Source organism: Marmota flaviventris, chromosome 7 (assembly GCF_047511675.1).
Source record: "Marmota flaviventris isolate mMarFla1 chromosome 7, mMarFla1.hap1, whole genome shotgun sequence".
Lineage (NCBI taxonomy): Eukaryota > Metazoa > Chordata > Mammalia > Rodentia > Sciuridae > Marmota > Marmota flaviventris.
The window spans coordinates 119,316,483-119,334,450 of NC_092504.1; the positions used below are offsets into that span (position 1 = coordinate 119,316,483).

The 17,968-nt window shown below is 33.2% G+C and overlaps 1 protein-coding gene across 5 annotated transcripts in view; it reads left to right on the forward strand.

Annotated features, from left to right (window-relative positions):
* The window catches only part of Lrba (LPS responsive beige-like anchor protein), a 701,372-nt gene that overhangs the window by 202,328 nt on the left and 481,076 nt on the right, over positions 1-17,968 (forward strand). The window lies entirely within an intron of this gene.

A 17,968-nucleotide genomic window follows, 5' to 3' on the forward strand; every position in this document is an offset into this window, starting at 1 on the left:
GTATGCATAATTGATAGTTTTATAAAAATACTTTTTTTCTTCTTATTTTTCCAGCACTCGAGAAGATATATGTAGATGATGTTGTTTAAATAAGAAAGTTTGGTAACGTGTAGCTCTTAAGAATCTGGGTGATTGTTGAATGTTTATGGACTATCTACTGTGGTTTTTTTCTGCATATTATTCTGAATTAGAGTCTCAGAAAAGGAGAGCTGCTCTGAAGAATGGCATCATTCTAGTATGAGTCATACTGGTTCAAAAAAATTGATAGCAACCAATTTTATTTTTGCCCTTCTACTACATTCCCTCTGGTATAAAATCATAAAAATACATGAGTACAAGAACTTAAATTCTTATATATTAACTGGTAGCTTAGTGGTGATACCAGGAAAACTTAAAGTTAACATCATGTTAGGAAAATGGATGTAATTTTATGTCAGTAGTATTTTTCTCTTGTTTTATAAAAAAATTAATAACAAAATAACCTTGAAAGGATTCATATTGTGACTCTACGGTAAGGTTTATGAAAAATAAAGGAATTTTGAAGGAATACCATAGTGGATTATAAGATATGAAATAATGTTTTTACTTGTTTTGGGACATTTTAGATAAGGTTTTGCCTTCTATATGCTGTTCTATTTTATTTGGCAAACTAGTATGTCTTAGAGAGTTTGGTTCAAACTTGATGTTGCCTACTAGTGAGTAGTCAGGGTCTTTTTTCACACTTTCTATATACTATAGTCATGTATCTCCAAAATGAATACTATGATTATTTGTCTTCTCTAAGTTGTTTTCTCCCACTTTTGTTATTTTACTATATTAACAAAAGTATCTCTTCCTAGTTTTAAATGCAATTAATTTTTCACAAATTTTATAATGTTTAGTGGTAACAAAAAATGTTCATGGTATTTATGTAAAAATATATGCAATAGTTTGTTATTTAAACTTTTTATATATGGTCAAGATTCTATAAAATTACTTGATTATCTCTGTGCAATTGGACTTCTGACAATTTTGATTTTCAAAATTTACTATTTTTTTTTCAGAATTACATCAGTAGTCATATTATTTTCATACTTAGGAGAAAATAGGTGTGTTAGCTTTCTGTTGTGAGAAAATACATGAGGCAACCATCTTAAAGGGAGAAATATATTTTGGTTCATAGTTTCAGAGGTTTCAGTTCATGGCTACTTGGCCCCAACACTTTGGGCCTCAGGGAGGATAGAACATTATGGTGGGGAGCAAAGCTATTCATCTCATGGTGACCCAGAAGCAAAAAGGGGTTAGGGATAGGATAGACACTTCAGGGGGCTGGGGTTGTAGCTCAGTGTTAGAGCACTTGCCTAGCACATGTGAGGCACTGTTATCAATCCTCAGCACCACATAAAATAAATAAATAAAGGTTAAAAAAAATAAAAAAGGTAGACCCTTCAGGGATATAGACCAAGTGACCTACTTCCTCCAAGTGGACCCCATTTTCAAGTTTCCACTACCTCCCAATAGTAACCAATAGGTGAGGAATAAATCTTCAACACATGAACCTTTAGGAGACTTTCCTGATCCATACATAGAATAGGTATAAAATAAATTTCCAAGTGGAAACTAAAAACTGTAGTAGAGATCAAACCCAGGGCTTTATATATTAGATAGCATTTTGTTGTGCCTTGGTTTTTTATGTTGTAATTTTTTTAAACTAGTGGATTATTTGTTAGATCACTATTAGGCTTACAGAAAAATTGGATGGAAAGTATAGAGTTTTCATATCCTCCTGCATCCCCCTCTTTCCAGAAACAGTTTGTCAATCTATTGTGTTTTAAGCATATGGATTCCTGCTTCTTTTTCTCATTGAAAATCCTTAACAAAAGTCAACTGTGGACGTTGGGGCTCTAGCTCAATTGTAGAGTACCTGCCTCATACCTGAGAGGCACCGAGTTCGAGTTCATTCCTCAGCACCACATGAAAATAAACAAATGAAATAAAGGTATTCGTTCCATCTACAACTACAAAAAAAAATTTTTTTAAAAAATCATCTGTGTTTTTACTAGACTAGTTCTTTATGAGAAAAATTGTATTAGTTACTGTTATCTATGAAACAGTATATTTACCATCTTTTTTATTACATAGCAATGAATTCCTTACTCCCAGATTAAATGTATTAATTTGAGAAGTTCAAAATACACTGAGTATTTTCCTCTTATTTTGAATGTATTGTACTTAAATCAGTTTATTGATCTGAGTAAATAGGACCCTTTGATGACTTCTAAGTATATTCTTCAAAATTTAAATCACAGAGCTTCTAGAAAAGATAAGAAATAGAAAAAGCTGAGATATTTGGGTTAATTTGACACAAAACATCATTATATCTTTTTTTCTTAAGATTTTTTTTTCCCCAGTACATTTGTTATAGTGAAAACTGCATGCAGAATTATAAGATAATTTGCTATTTTGAAGACTATTATATTTATTGGCCAGAAACTACAAAATTCTGTATTATTGATATGGCCTATAATGTACTTTTCCCCCTATTACTTAAATTTTTTTGATAACTAAATTTTATTGAATATTTAAGAACATGCAAATTGCAATATATTATTTAGAAAGTAAGGCAGAAAGCAAAACTTTCAGAAAAGATTATTTTTATATGTATGAAAGAAAACTGTATTTTGGCTATTTTTTTTTCTTTTTTCTTTTCTTTTTTTTTCATTTTGCAGTACTAGGATTGAACCTAAGAGTTCTCTACCACTGAGCTACTATACCAACAGTACTTTTTATTTTTATTTTTTGTTTTGAGACAAGGTCTCACTAATATGGCCAGGCTGGCCTTGAACTTGCAATACTCCTACATCAGCTTCCCAAATAGCTGTGTTTACAGGTATGGGTCATTTTGGCCAGCTGTATTTCTAGATTTTTCTACATCTGACATATAATATCTTTCTACAATAAAAATTAAGATTAAAAGATATTTTTTAAAAGTGCTCCTTACTAGTTAAGGTAGTTACTTCTCCAATATAAGCCACATAAGGCAGTTGAAATTTTAAGGTTCTGGCTCACTGCTGTCCATCATTTAATAATAATCCCTTTATGTTCTTAGGCTACAGATTTATTTTCTTTAAATGCTTCTATTATTATTATTGGACTTAAAATTAGACTCATTAGACAATATTCCTGGATTGTCACAGATAAGGGTCCTACACTTTTGTATACACTAACAGATTTCTTTAAACTCTTCTCTAAACATCACCTACAATTTGAATTGTCTTCCTCTTTAGTTTTTAATACCAATGTCATCTGTCTATATTTGCATTAAATAAATTATTGACTTTAATAGGAAAAAAGAACAGAAAATAGTGCAAAGGAGATTAATGAAATGTTATTAAAGTACATCTAATACACTTGGAAATTTAAAATGTTATGAACCGATAGACTTGGGACTATAAAGTAAACAAGAAGTCAGTAAAAATTTGCCAAGTAATTTTTTTTAATTCATAGAAAATCATACATATTGGTATTATACCCATTACTTAATTTTTGTATAATGTGGGATGTCACCTGTAAATTATTTGAGCTTATTTGAGCATCTTTACTAGGCTTTTCCCCAGGAAGATTTAGGTTTGGCATTGCAAAGGATTTTGTGGCCCCTCCCACACAATGTATTGCAAAATGCATGTGACCTTTGTTTTCCCTGGGGTAGGAAGACCACTCTCCTAGCTCTGGTGTTGGGCATAACCTATTGCAAACCGGACAGCCCACCTCCCACCTAAATTGGAGGAGAATATTTTATGGAAAACTTTTGATGTTCCCTCATATAAATAAAGCAAATGCAGGCTTTCACACACTCTTTTTTCCAGTGTGGAAGCTCACCCCTAAAGTCAAAGAGCCATCCCATCCTTGCTTTCTAAAATTACTTCCTGTGTCCTGTGGTTTCTTCATGCAGTTTTCTCTTTCTTAGCTTTATTCTGTAGCCAGCACGTTATATGACGAGGAAACCCAAATTTTATTGCCTGAGGGGGATGTGAGCAAGAGTATAATTTCTGGTAGTAGTATTTCTCAGTGTTCTCAATTTTTTCCATGTTGACCTGGAATTTTTAAAAATGATTTTCTTTTCCTTATTAATCTCCCTTTTTAATTTATTTTTATAATTTGATGCTGGGGATAAATCCCAGGCCTTACACATACTGAGCTATACTACTAGTCAACCTCTTATATTTTAAAATGGTTCATTTCTTTTCCAGTTATTTCAAATTTCTTTGTGATAATCTTTCTTTCTTTTCATTTATTTTGGTTTTCAAAACTGACTCTTTCCTTTTTTGTCTTTTTTACTATGTTCTTCTCACTATTATATGATTTCTCTATTTCATTTTATTACTTATATTCTGTTAATTAATGCCATGAAGATTAGTGCCTTGATAAGAAAAAACTAATCTTGTGTTTACAGCATCCTACTTCCTATTCCCCTGTGACACCACTTTATATACTTTTGTCTACCACATTTCCATTTGTACCTTATTAGAAATCTGTTAGTCTCTTTGTGTTAGTCAACTTTTGATCACCATTACAGATATTTAAGAAAAAACAAGTTAGAGGAGGAAAGAGGTTTCAGTCCCTGGTTAGGTGGCTCCATTGCTTGGCCTGAAAAGGCAGTACCTCACTGTTGCAGGACATGGCAGAGGAAAGCTGCTCAGGAAGAAGAGAGGGGGAGTGGGAAGGAAGGGAAGGACCAGTATAAGAAAATACTCTTCTAGGACAACCCTCCCTTACCTGCTTTCTCTGGTCCTGTCTTCCCACCTACAATTTCTATTCCTTCCTATTAGTCCTAATTCAGCTATCAATAGGTTAATCCACTGATGAGATAAAAGTCCTCATGATCCAATCGCTTCTTCAGAAGCCCTGTCTTTCAACTTTGCTACAGTGAGGACCACGCCTTCAATACATGAGCTTTTGGGGGATATCTATATATTATAAATTAATTTTGCATTATATATTATAAATAATTTCTCTTTTTCTTGGTTCTAGCAGGATTTGGAAAAAATAATTAGAGGATGGTTTGATTGTGGTTATTGTATGGTGAGCAGGACCATTTGTTGTTGTACATTTGAGTAAGTTAGGAATTAGTCTTTGGTCTTGGATTATTTTATTTATATGAAAGTGCAATTAATATTTGTTTCTATGGGCTTTACCCTTTATACCTCACAACCACGATAGCTTTGAATTTTATAGTGAATGAGCAACAAAAAAAATGAACTGCTCAAATTCAGTAATAATGTTATAATGTTATTGGTTATTAAAAATTTACTTAAAATAATTTATTAGTATAAGTGGGAATTTCCTTTTGTTGATAGAAAACATAAAATGTGAGTTTCATAGCAGAAAAGTTTAAACTCTTTGAAAATTTTAACATAAAAATGGGATTTCTAAATTTTACAACTGAAGAGAAACTAAGACTGGGGAGATTGATTCCAGAAAAAGAATTAATGCTTGTCAACTTTATGTGAAATCAAAGTTTTTCTTATTGAAATATTATCTTTAAAATAATTTATAATTTAGCTTAAAAATTGAGGATTTGTACATTTTCATTTTGTAACAGTATAGGTTACTAAATCTATAATTAGTATATATAATGTCTTCGGTATGCAGATTTCAAATTTCAGTTGGAATAGCATACCTTAATGTCTCCAATATTGTATCAGCAAAAAAGCATAATCAAATAGCAACATTGGGAAATCTCCCTTCAAGTAGGGTAAAAGAAATTTATCAGAGGACAAGCTGTACCCTTTGTGTATGCTTAAAAAAAAATAAAAGGAAAATAAACCCAGAATTTTAGTAAATACATAAAAATCTGGAAAAGTTGTGATCAAAGACTTAATTATCTAGAATGTTTTATGCTTATGTATATTAATTTGCCATTACTTTTTTTTTAATCAAATAAGCTATGGTGTTTTCCTACCATGTTGTAAAGCATTAATAATAAAGCTAAATTGAGTCTAACTCAGTAAAGGAACTAGGTGCACTATTCTTCAGTAATTTTATGCTGCGTTTTTGCTAATTTGCAAAACTTAGCTAATTGACTACTTATTAAATATTGGATTCCATTCTGCTTGTCAGAACCATGCACATTATTAATTAGTAAGTTCTTTGATGTTAGGGAAAATATTTGAGTCATAATAATCTTTGACTTATCTTTTTCCATTCAATAAAAAAGTTTCATTTATTTATTGAGTTTTTACTGGTCATATATACAATTCCTTGTAGAATTAACTGATTCAAGAGATAGAGACACAGATACACACACACACACACACACACACACACACAAATATAGAGTACCAGTCTTTAGGGATTAAAAATTGGCATTTGTTTTAATGATTCTTTATTGCAAGGAACATTAGTTATTTAGACCCTCAGGGATCTTGAATAAACAATTGACTACTCCCTGGATAGATACTAGACAGATGATCTATTTGCATTTTCCTTTTTGTTCTTTTGAATGTCTGGAAAACTGTCAGTTTGAAGGAGTCAGTTTATCAGTGTATGGATAAGGAAAAGATAAGTCTGTATTCCTCCACATGTTGGAAGTGGCTTCTGCATTTGTATGTGTCACCACTTGTTAGGAATATTTAATGTTAAGTTAATATGAAACAAATTTTCCATAAGTGTATATTTTTATCTGAGTTGAAAAGATGTAGAGTGTATTCAGAAATTGAATTTTCTCTCTGGTAGGAATGAAGGATATTCTGGTGTGAAATTACTGATGTATTCATCTTATTCTTTCATGTGAATTTTTCCTTATAAGTCTTAATGGTTTTTTTATCTATTGTTATTGACCAAATGCCTTATGACTTAAAAAGACCACTTTGTAAAAGTCTCTTTTTGCTATATTTTGTTTTTTTTTTAATATTCTGCTTTAAAAATGAAAATTGACTTTTTTTTCTAAAAAATATATTTTCTAAAAAAATAATTTTTGCTATTGTTTTAGTTAGAGCTAACAATATTCTTCCTTTTAAAATATTTTTAATATGTATTTCAACTTCTTTAAAGTATGGTCTGTTAGAATAGTAAAAGCTAATTTTGTTTTACAATTACTGCATAAAGCCTTGTACAAACATTTTCTTGGCATTTATTACTTCCATCTCTACATTTAAGTAAATGGGTCCTTATGTGTTCCTTTTCATCAACTTCAGAAAAGTCCAGGAAGAACTATCAATACATTTTTAGAGAAAATGAGATATTTAAAATAAAGATATTGTCTTTAAAAATTATGATTAGATAAAAAAATAAAACTGAGAAATATTATTAGTCACTGATAATAGAAGTCATTAGTCTACCATTGTTCAAAGATCACATTACTGTGAAGATTCTAGAAAACTGCAAGTATAATAAGCTGTTGTGTTCCTGAAGTACTTGTATGAATGGAAGGATTGGACCTGGCTCTCAGAAGTGCCAAATTCCAAGGGGTGAAAAAATTTTCAGGTTTGCTTAGTTTTGCCCTCTTATTTGAAAGTCTGTTGTAAAAACGCAAAACCGAAAATATTTTTTGATGAAATAGGAGTTGATATGTGTGCTTTAAATAATTGTAAGCTTGAAGAAACATGTGCTTCCATTTCAGTTTTAAATTAATTCTATATATTCTGACCACCAGGAACTTGCTTGGAGTTTTAATGTAATTATTATTAGCTCTCCATTAAGCCAGCATGGCAAAGATGAGGGGAATGTCAGCAATACAAAATTCCCAATAAAAAGAAGAGTCAATTCTTGTTGAAGGGGAGGGATGTATGTTGAAGAAAAGAAAAATTTTACTTGAATTCATTTTTTATTAGGAATATACTTACTGTCAGATTTGGGTTTAGTAATTACCCAGAAGTTGATTGTGGAAGATTGTGGCATTTCCTGTGTGAATCTCCTAGAGGAGCCAAGCCTGGAGGATAAGAGACATAATTCAGAATTCTGGATCCTTATGTTTTTCTGACACTTGGTAATCAGAACTGATGATTAGTGATCAAGTTAGGTCTAAAGACTAAGCGTGTTTCAGGGAAGGTCAAGTTCCCCTTCTGATCCTTGCTTTCTTAATCACTTTAATCCATAAAACCTCTAAGTACATGCTGACTATGCTTATCTGTACCTAGAATTTAACTTATATTTGCCTTACCTAAAAGAGCAAGTTGAATCAGAATTCCTAGAGAAAATTTAAGTAAGCCTGAGAAAGTTCTAGGAGTGGTATAGGGCAATGGCAGGTTTTAATTAGACTGTTTTCTTCTAGAGTAGCAAAAATTGCCAAACATTTATGGCTATGTTTTGTTTTATACTGGTCTGGTAAATGAAAATGATGAAAATCTACTTTTTAAAAATTTTTAATTATAATTATTATCATTATTATAAATGTACTAGGGATCCAACCTGGAGTGTTCTACCTGTGAGCTACATCTTCAGTTCTTTTAAAATTTTATTTTCAAGACAAGGCTTCACTAAATTGCCCAGGCTGGTATTTATTTTGGGATCGTTCTGCCTTAGCCTCCTAAGTTGGTGAGATTGTAGGCATGTGCCACTGTGGCCCAACCCCAAAATCTTCTTTTTATAATAGTTAATTCTGGATTTGATTCTTTTTTTTTTTTTTTTTAAGTTTTTGTCAGAATTTGCCTTTAGTTTCTTAAGTGTATTTTTAGTGACATTATTAAAAGGCACTTCATTTCAGTAAGTTTACCTATGTTCTTGAATCAGGCCTGTTTTGCACACTATACAGAATGCCAGTCATTGGCAAAAAGTGAGAAATTTTGCTAAATGTTCATGAGGCACCAATGATAACGTGAGCCCCAAGTCTTAAATCTTCCTTCCTAGGGATAGGGTTTAGGGATGTTATTAAAGTAACAGCGTGGTCTCAGGCATGGAGAAAGAAAATTGGAGGCAGTGAAAAGTGAAATAATTTGTGGTCTGTGCATGTTTAGGAGCTCTTCATGGCACTTATGAACAGAAAAATGACAGTATTAGTATATATGATCTGAGGATAGAGTTTTGCCCCTCTGGTGTAAAAAAGTCACTCATTGAATATCTACCCAGAACCAAGTGACTGGCCAGAGAGTTCATACAGGTTAAGATAGACAAAAAGAATAATGCTGGAGGCATCACAATACCCAGATTCAAATTATACTACTGACCCACAATAACAAAACAACTTGGTACTGCCATAAAAAACTTATGTAGACCAATAGAATGGAATAGAAGACAGACACAAACCCACACAGCTACAATTATTGATTCTCCACAAAGGTGCCAAAAATTTTCACTTGAGAAAGACAGCCTCTTTAACAAATAGTGCAGGGAAAACTGGATATCCATATGTTGAAAATTGAAACTCATTTCCTCTCATTGTATACAAAAGTCAACTCAAAATGGATCAAAGACCTAGAAATAAGACCAGAAACTTTGCAACTGGTACAAGAAAACATGAGAGAAATACTTCAACATACAGACATAGGCAGCAACTGCTTCAGTAGGACTCCTGTAGCTCAGGAAATATTTCCACTGACATAATTACAGTTACCTTATAGTGACAAAGGCACCAAAAATGTACATTGAAGAAAAGATAGCCTCTTCAACAATTGGTGCTGGGAAAATTGGAAATCCATAGGCAACAAAATGAAATTAAGCACCTATCTCTCACCATGCCCCAAACTCAATTCAAAGTGGATGAAGGACCTAGGAATTAAACCAGAGACACTGCATCTATTAGAAGAAAAAGTAAGCCCAAATCGCCCTCATGTCAGATTAGGCTCCAGATTCCTTAATAAGACTCCTATAGTGCAAGAATTAATATCAAGAATCAATAAATGTGATGGATTCAAACTAAAAATCTTCTCAGCAAAAGAAACAATCAGGTGAATAGAGAGCCTACTAATTGGGAACAAATTCTTATCATATGCACGTCAGATAGAGCACTAATCTCTAGAATATATAAAGAATTTAAAAATCTTAACACCAAAAAAACAAATAACCCAATCAATAAATGGGCCATGGAACTGAACAGACACTTCTCAGAAGAAGATATACAATCAATTAACAAATATCTGAAAAAATGTTCAACATCTCTAGCAATTAGAGAAATGCATATCAAAACTAAGATTTCATCTCACTCTAGTCAGAATGGCAGCTATCCAATACAAACAACAATAAGTGTTGATGAGGATGTGGGGGAAAAGGCACACTCATACATTGCTGGTGAGACTGCAAATTGGTACAGCCAATATGGAAAGCAGTATTGAAAATCCTTGAAAAACTGGGAATGGAACCACCCTTTGACCCAGCTATCCCACTCCTTGGGCTATACCCAAAGGACTTAAAAACAGCATACTACAGGGACACAGCCACATCAATGTTTATAGCAGCACAATTCACAATAGCTAAACTGTGGAACCAACCTAGATAGATGCCCTTCAGTAGATGAATTGATAAAGAAAATGTGGTATGTATACACAATGGACTATTATTCAACATTAAAAGAGAATAACATCATGGGTGGAGCTGGAGAATATAATGCTAAATGAAATTAGCCAGTCCCCAAAAAACCAAATGCCTAATGATTTCTCTGGTTTAAGAATGCTTATTCATAATGTGCTGTGGGTGTTGGGGGGATGGGAGGATTAAATGAACTCTAGATAGGGCAAAAGGGAAAAGGGGAGGTCAGGGAAGGAAAGGGGCACAGGGGTAGGAAAGACAGTGGAATGCAATGGTCATCATTACCCTACGTACATATGTGAAGACATGAAGAATGTGACTTTACTTTGTGTATTCTACCAGAGATATGAAAAATTGGGCTCTATGTGTGTAATATGAATTATAATGCATTCTGTTGTCATATATAACAAATTAAAATTAAAAAAAATTAAAAAATGGGATAGTGTTAGAAATAATTAACAGTTCTATGAGAATCTACATAATGTGTGAAAGTCTTTGACAGTTGCTCTTCTGACAGAAGATTAGTATCTAGAATATATGAAGAACTCACAAATCTCAAGACCAAAAAAATTATAACCCATTGAATAAATGGACAAATGGGCTAAACAGACACTTCTCAAAAGAGGAAGTACAAACAGACAACAATTATATAAAATGTTCAGCATCTCTAGTCATCAAGGAAATGCAGGTCAAAACTACACTGACATTTCATCTCAGTCCACTTAGAATCATAGTCATCATGAACACAAATGATGATGCTGGTGAGGATATGTGATGCGGGGAGAGGATTCTTATGCCTCTTCTACACTGTTGGTGGTAGTGTCAATTTTTACAGCCACTATGGCAAAACCAGTATGGAGATTCCTCAAAAGACTGGGAATGAAATCACCATATCATTCTGCTAGACCACTCCTTGGTATTTATCCAAAAGAATGAGATCAGCATACTATAGCAATACCTGCATAATTCACAATAGCACATCATGGAATCAGCCTAGGTGTCTGTCAGCAGATGAATGGATAAGAGAACATGGTATATTTGCAAAATGGAGTTTTATTTATTTAGACATAAAGAAGAACAAAATTAAATATTTGCAGGAAAATTGATGGAACTGAGAAGCATTAAGTTAAACAAAATAAACCCGACTCAGGAAGATACTACAAATTTGAGAAGTATTTGTAATGTATGATAAGAGGTACATATCACTAATTAAATGCTGTAAATAAAAAGATTCTGGTAAAAATGCTCATTTATATTTTATCATTATATTTTTGCTCATTTAGTTTTGTAAATGAGCAGTAAATCGAGAAAATGCATTCAATTTCACCAACAGTAAAGGAGTATAAATTGTTGATTCTTTCACAAAGGCAAAATTGCAATATGTATCAACCTTTACATTGTTTGTTTAATGACTTTTAGATGACATATGGAGAAAATAAAGGAGTGTTACAAATGTTTGTATGAGCTTGTGAGAAAACATTGTTCTTATGATGTGAAGGAAAAGCAGCTGGACCATATTTAAAGTGATGAAAATAGATTTTATTCAGGACTGTTGAAAGAGGGAAAAAGAAACCTCAGCATAGAATCAGGGTGAATTAGAATTATGAATGCAGTATGGGCCAGTGGGAATTTATAGCCAAGGAATGGGGTGGGGGTTGGCAGATGAGAAATACTAAGAGGAAGCATCAAGGGTCAGGGGGGATTCTGGCTGAGTACAGGCCAAGGTATTCTGATATTGCCTGGTTCCGGTTGGAGGATAAGGAATGATCAGGCATGATGAGACAATACCTGGGGAAAGTTGGAGGGTAGATACCGAGGGTGGTCATTTATGGAGGATAGAATGGAGGCGGGGTTGTTTCCTGCTAATTTGACTTAGTGTTCTTGCTACAACTGGGTTTTATGAGGAAGTTCACAGATGGGCCTAGGAGAAGTTTCAGGAACTTAACTAAAGTTTGATTAAGCTAGAATCTTTGTCAGTGTTCTAAAATTGGAAACAATGCAAATGAATGTTCTTGATTTTGCTTAATCATCTACTTCCTCATCATTAGAGAGTATTAGTGAGTATTCTTTGATAGGAGTATTATAGAATTAGACTGAAAAGAAAATAATTCAGTCATGTGATGGTGTTTTTTTGGGTGCTGGAGATTGAATCCAATAGTTTTGAGTGTACAAAGTATATACTACCTAGTGAACTGAACCACCACTATTTGTCCCAATACTGATGACAACTTTGATCACTTGATTAAAGTGGTAACTGCCAGGATAATATAAATTTACTCTGTATTTAATTCACAAGTGTTTTGTTGTGTTGGGGTACTTTGAAATTGTTTAAATATCCTATTCCTCAAACTGTCAGTTTATTCATATAAATATGCCCTCTGTTTTCTACTGTATTTGATGGGTTATTATTAATTACTGTCATTACTTATTTTCATTACTTATTGTCCACAGTTGGGAATCCCTTCAAGCTGACTTCTCATGTTCTTTTGACATATCTTGTGATTCCTTGGCCATTTACTTGCTTTCTAGAATGGTCAAATAGATGTTTTGCTTTCTAGAATGGTCAAATAGATGTTTTGAAGCTCATTTTTGTATTTTTCTGCACACATCTTAATCAGCCATTTCTTTCTTTTTATGAACAGTATTCAGAATCCAAGAAGTGGATATTGGGTATTAAGATGTTATTCTTTCCAGATCTTCTCAATGGCTAGAGTTGATATCTATAGGTATTTTATACAGATATAATATTAAAGTATTTGTAAGAATTAGTGCCCGCAAGCCTGTAATCCCAGCGGCCTGGGAGGCTGAGGCAGAAGGAGTGCAAGTTCTAAGCAATTTAGTAAGACCCTATCTTAAAATAAAAAAATTGATGCTTTCATTCACATATGTTTATTTCTCTCTCTCTATTTATTGTAACCTGAATTCACCAGATAACCTTCATCAGGCCATTACATCATATTTCTTTGTTTTCTCTTTTACTTAAATGCTTTCCTCACAGTGTTTGGGCTCACTTTCCCTGAACCAAGCGCAGCCTCCAAACTAATACAGATGTTTTTAAAAATCTATTCCAGTAAATCAATAACTGTTTAAGGTTTGGGAAAGAGGGACCTTGTTCTTTTTAAAGCATAATATTTTTATATTTTGATCATAATGAGAAAATACTGATTAAAGTTGTAACACAGGATTACATAATCTCAGAAGCTAGGCTTTTAAATCCAATAATACTTTGTGCTATAAAATTTGAGACCTTTGTGGTGGGAGGAGTGATGGAGGAGGTTTCCTGTGGTTTATTGCTTTGGAACCAAGCTGTAGTAGGACCCTTAATTCTTTAGGTATTGTCCTTTACCAGAAGCAAATCGTTAGCATCAATATTCAGACAGTGTGTTTAGCTTGTACAGTCATGTACTCTAGTTTATATAATCTTGAGGATATGGGCTGACAAAAATTTCAAATTGGTAAACAGTTCTTTAATTCATCTTTTAAAACAGATTAGATTCTGCTGTAGTCTTGATTTTAAATGATAGTCTTTTTCTCAAAGTTAGGTATTAACTATCTGCTGACTACAATTGTAAAGTGCTTTTGATTGTAAAATGCATCAGATTTGAGGTGCTGCCATGTGGAATAATGTGCATTTTGCCATGATGAGAGAGGCTGTTACAGAAAAGTATCCTTAAGTAGAGATTCCCTCAAAAAAAAAATTTTTTTTTTGGGAGGGGGTTACTAGGGATTTAACTCAGGAGTGCTTTACCACTAAGCCACATTCCCAGTCCTTTTTTTTTTTTTTTTTTAAATTTTGGGATGGTATCCCACTAAGTTGCAGAGGGCTTCTCTAAGGTGTGGATGCTGGCCCCAAACTTGCACTGTTTCTGCCTCAGCCTCTTGAGTTGCTGGGATTGTAGGCATATACTACCACACCCTACTAATTTTGATTCTTTTAAAATAGGCCCAGGTTTTTTGCTACCTTTCTCAGTTTAATTGATTCTCTGCCTGAATTCACATAAAGTTTTTATATATACGTGTGTGTGTGTGTGTGTGTGTGTGTGTGTAGTAGATGGACACAATACCTTTATTTTATTTATTTATTTTTATATGGTGCTAAGGAGTGAATCTAGAGCCTCACACATTCTAGGCAAGTGCTCTACCACTGAGCTACAACCCCAGCCCCCACATGAATCTTTTTTTTTTCAAGGAGTACATGGATTCATCTATTTTATGCAATATTTTGCAATATTTTATTGTTATTTGAAACAATTAAAAAATAAGCATTCAGTGATTGGCCATTTTTTTACCATTTTCCTACCTTTGCTATAATTATTTTTTCTATACATCCACAAACATACATACATGCAACTTATTTTCTGAATGATTTGGGATAAATTTAAAGATATTATGACAATTTTCTCTAAATAAGTCAATGTGTTTCCTTTCTTACATATACATATATTGACACGTAGTTGGAATTAGGACATTGATAGGGATGCAAAACTATTACCTCATTCACGTTTCTTACTTCAGTAGTTTCTCTAGGTTCCCATCAATGCCCCTTAGCAACACCTCCCTTATTCTAGTATCCAGTCTAGTCCATGATGTACATTTGATTATCAAATATCTTCAAACATTTCAAACTTACTTTATTTTGATTTGTTATTAATTATCTTTAATGCTTTTGCAACTTTCTTTGTTAAACTAAAATAAAATATTTTTATTTTATACTGTTAAAAATACTGTTAAAAAAACCTTTTCAAGTTTTTGTTAATACAACCATGTATATAGATAAAAATACCTTTATGTATGTGAAAAATCACCAGGAACATTATAAAATCGCAGTTCTCAGTGATAAGATATATATTTTTCAGATATTTAAAAATCAGAATCCTCCCCATAGTTTAAGTGCTAATTTGTATCTTACCATAAATTGTTTGATCTTATTCTTTCTCTATTTCCTTTCCAAATGTTATGCTTACATTTCTTTCCTTCTTTTGTAAGTATTATTTTGTGAGTTGTTTTATTTATCACCTTAAACACAGGAGTAGTACTATTTTGGTCTAATTATCTTTAAATTTTTTATTTATATATTCTGCTCATTTTTTCTGTCTGTCTGTCTGTCTGTCTATCTATCTATCTTTCTATTATTTCTTACATCCATGACAGTAGTGGAGTGCATTACATTCAGAATTATCCATTCACAGCACCATTTTTCGTAATTCTGTATATAAAGTATGTTCATGTCAAATTATGCCATTATACATGACCTTTCTTATATTTTTTGCAATACAATTCTTAATACACCTGTATACCACAATTTATCTTATCTATGTTTGTATATAAGATATGTTGACACCAAATTCACATGAAGTTTTCATCAGTGCCTTCCAAGCAAAGAGTACCAGGACTTTGGTTTAATAAGTTTGTTATTCTTTGAAGTATGTGACTGGAGAAATGTATGTCATCTCAGGAATGATGTTTATCATAGGATTTGAACTTGTATTAGGTGATTTTGGTGAGGATTTAAGGAAGTAAGCCTTCTGGATTGAATACTGTTAGGAAGCAAAGGTTATTCTGTGATTAGATATTATCATAATATCTAGGAGGGCATGACTGAGACTGCCACTGAATTTTGTAAATAACCAGCTTTCTCTGATAATAGGGTTTTGGATGTTTGATTATTTTTGTTATTTGGGAAGAGTTCATTTTTTCCTCTGTGTTGGAACATGATTATTACGTGGTATTACGTTGATTCTTCTTGGTCACCGAATATCCTTGTCTGATGTTAATATTATTCTGTGAAATTGTTTGTTATGGGTTAGATGTGGTGTCCCCCAAAAGCTTACCTGTGAGACAATGCAAAAAAGTTTGGCGGAGAAATGACTGGGCTATAGCCTTAGACTAATCAGTGAGTTAATCCCTGATGGGATTAACTGAAGTTTAGGGTGTGGTTAGAGGAAGTGGGAATTGGGGTGTGTCTTTGGTGTATATATTTTGTATCTGGAGAGTGGAGTGACTCTCTCTCCTTCTTGATCACCAAGATGTAAGCTGCTTCCCTCTGCCGCACACTCTGCCATGATGTTTAGCCTCATCTTGAGCCCTGAGAAATAGAGCCAGCCTTCTGTGGACTAAGACCTCTGAAACCGTGAAACCTCAAATAATCTCTTCCTTCTCTACAGTTGTGCTGGTTGGGTCATTTAGTCATAGCAGCAAAAAAGCTTACTAAACATTGTTTATATTTAAAATTGTTTATGTATAATACCAAGATCTAGCTGTGGGCCCCAATTCAGCTCCTAACAACAAACAATAAGGCTTAGCTGATGTCCTCAGATGTCAGAGGACTACATTTTTTCCTTCTCATGTATTTTAACCATCTTTCTTTCTGTATTCTAGATGAGCATTTATTCTTTCTTCTCCCTTTTTCTCTTGAAGTCTCAGAAAACTGTCTTCCAAATTAACCTTCTAAACTCACTCTTCAAATTCTTGTCATAATGCATATTATTTCTGTTCTTACCCATTCTCTGTCAGGGTTAATTTCCTGGCAACTATTTTTCTCTTGCCATGTAAAATTCGCAAATACGGTTCTTTGCTAATAACATAAAGAACATGATTCCTATAGGAGACAATAGTTTGAACACTTTACACTATAAGAGGATGAACTGGTCATTTAACAATATAGAGTTACAAGAGTATCTAAGGTTATCTGGAAGCATTGATTGGAAAGACAAACAAAATCATATAATGAAAGTTAATTTGACATAGTAGTTTGAACAATGGAAGTGAAATAAAATAGTAGGAAATAGGTAAGAAAGTATATACCAGGTGAGAAAATTGATCTATTAAATATAGGAGTTCAGAGTGACTAAGGGAATCATTTCTGTAATTCATATTGATTGAAGACCTTCTATTGTGTTAGATTCTCTAGACTCTAGGTAGATGGATGAAAAAGATAAAAGTTTCTGTTTTCAAAAAGTCTGTATAATAGAAGAACATTTTAAAAATCAACTAAAGTAGTGTGGCTGGGGAGAGGGAGGTGGCTGCTAAGGTGTGCCATGTCTTTAGACAGCTGAAAGCCCATCTGGGTCTGTCAGGTCCTAGGTGAGCAGGTCATTGCCCCATGTCTTCCCATAGAGTTTTGTTACTCTTGTATTCCTCGGCAGCAACAATAGATCAGGACAAATTGAGGGCTGCATCAGAGCTACCCACCAGGAATATGTACAGGATGTATTGCATGCTATCTTTGCACAGGTGTTCCTTCAGATGTTTTATGAGTGCATGACTTCACTTATGGATTGGAGATAGGAAAGTAGACAGTTTTCCTCCTCCTTCCCTTCCCCAGCACATTTTTACAAGTCCTTCTTCATTCACCTCAGGAACAATAAGCCTTCCTAGGTACTGATTAGTGTTAAACCTCAACACTGGGTATGTTAGTGAGTCCTTGACTCAATAAAAAAGTGCTGGAGATGTAGTTCAATGGTAGAGCACTTGCGAGGCTTTGGGTTCATAGTACCACCAAATAAACAAACAAACAAATAAATAAAAA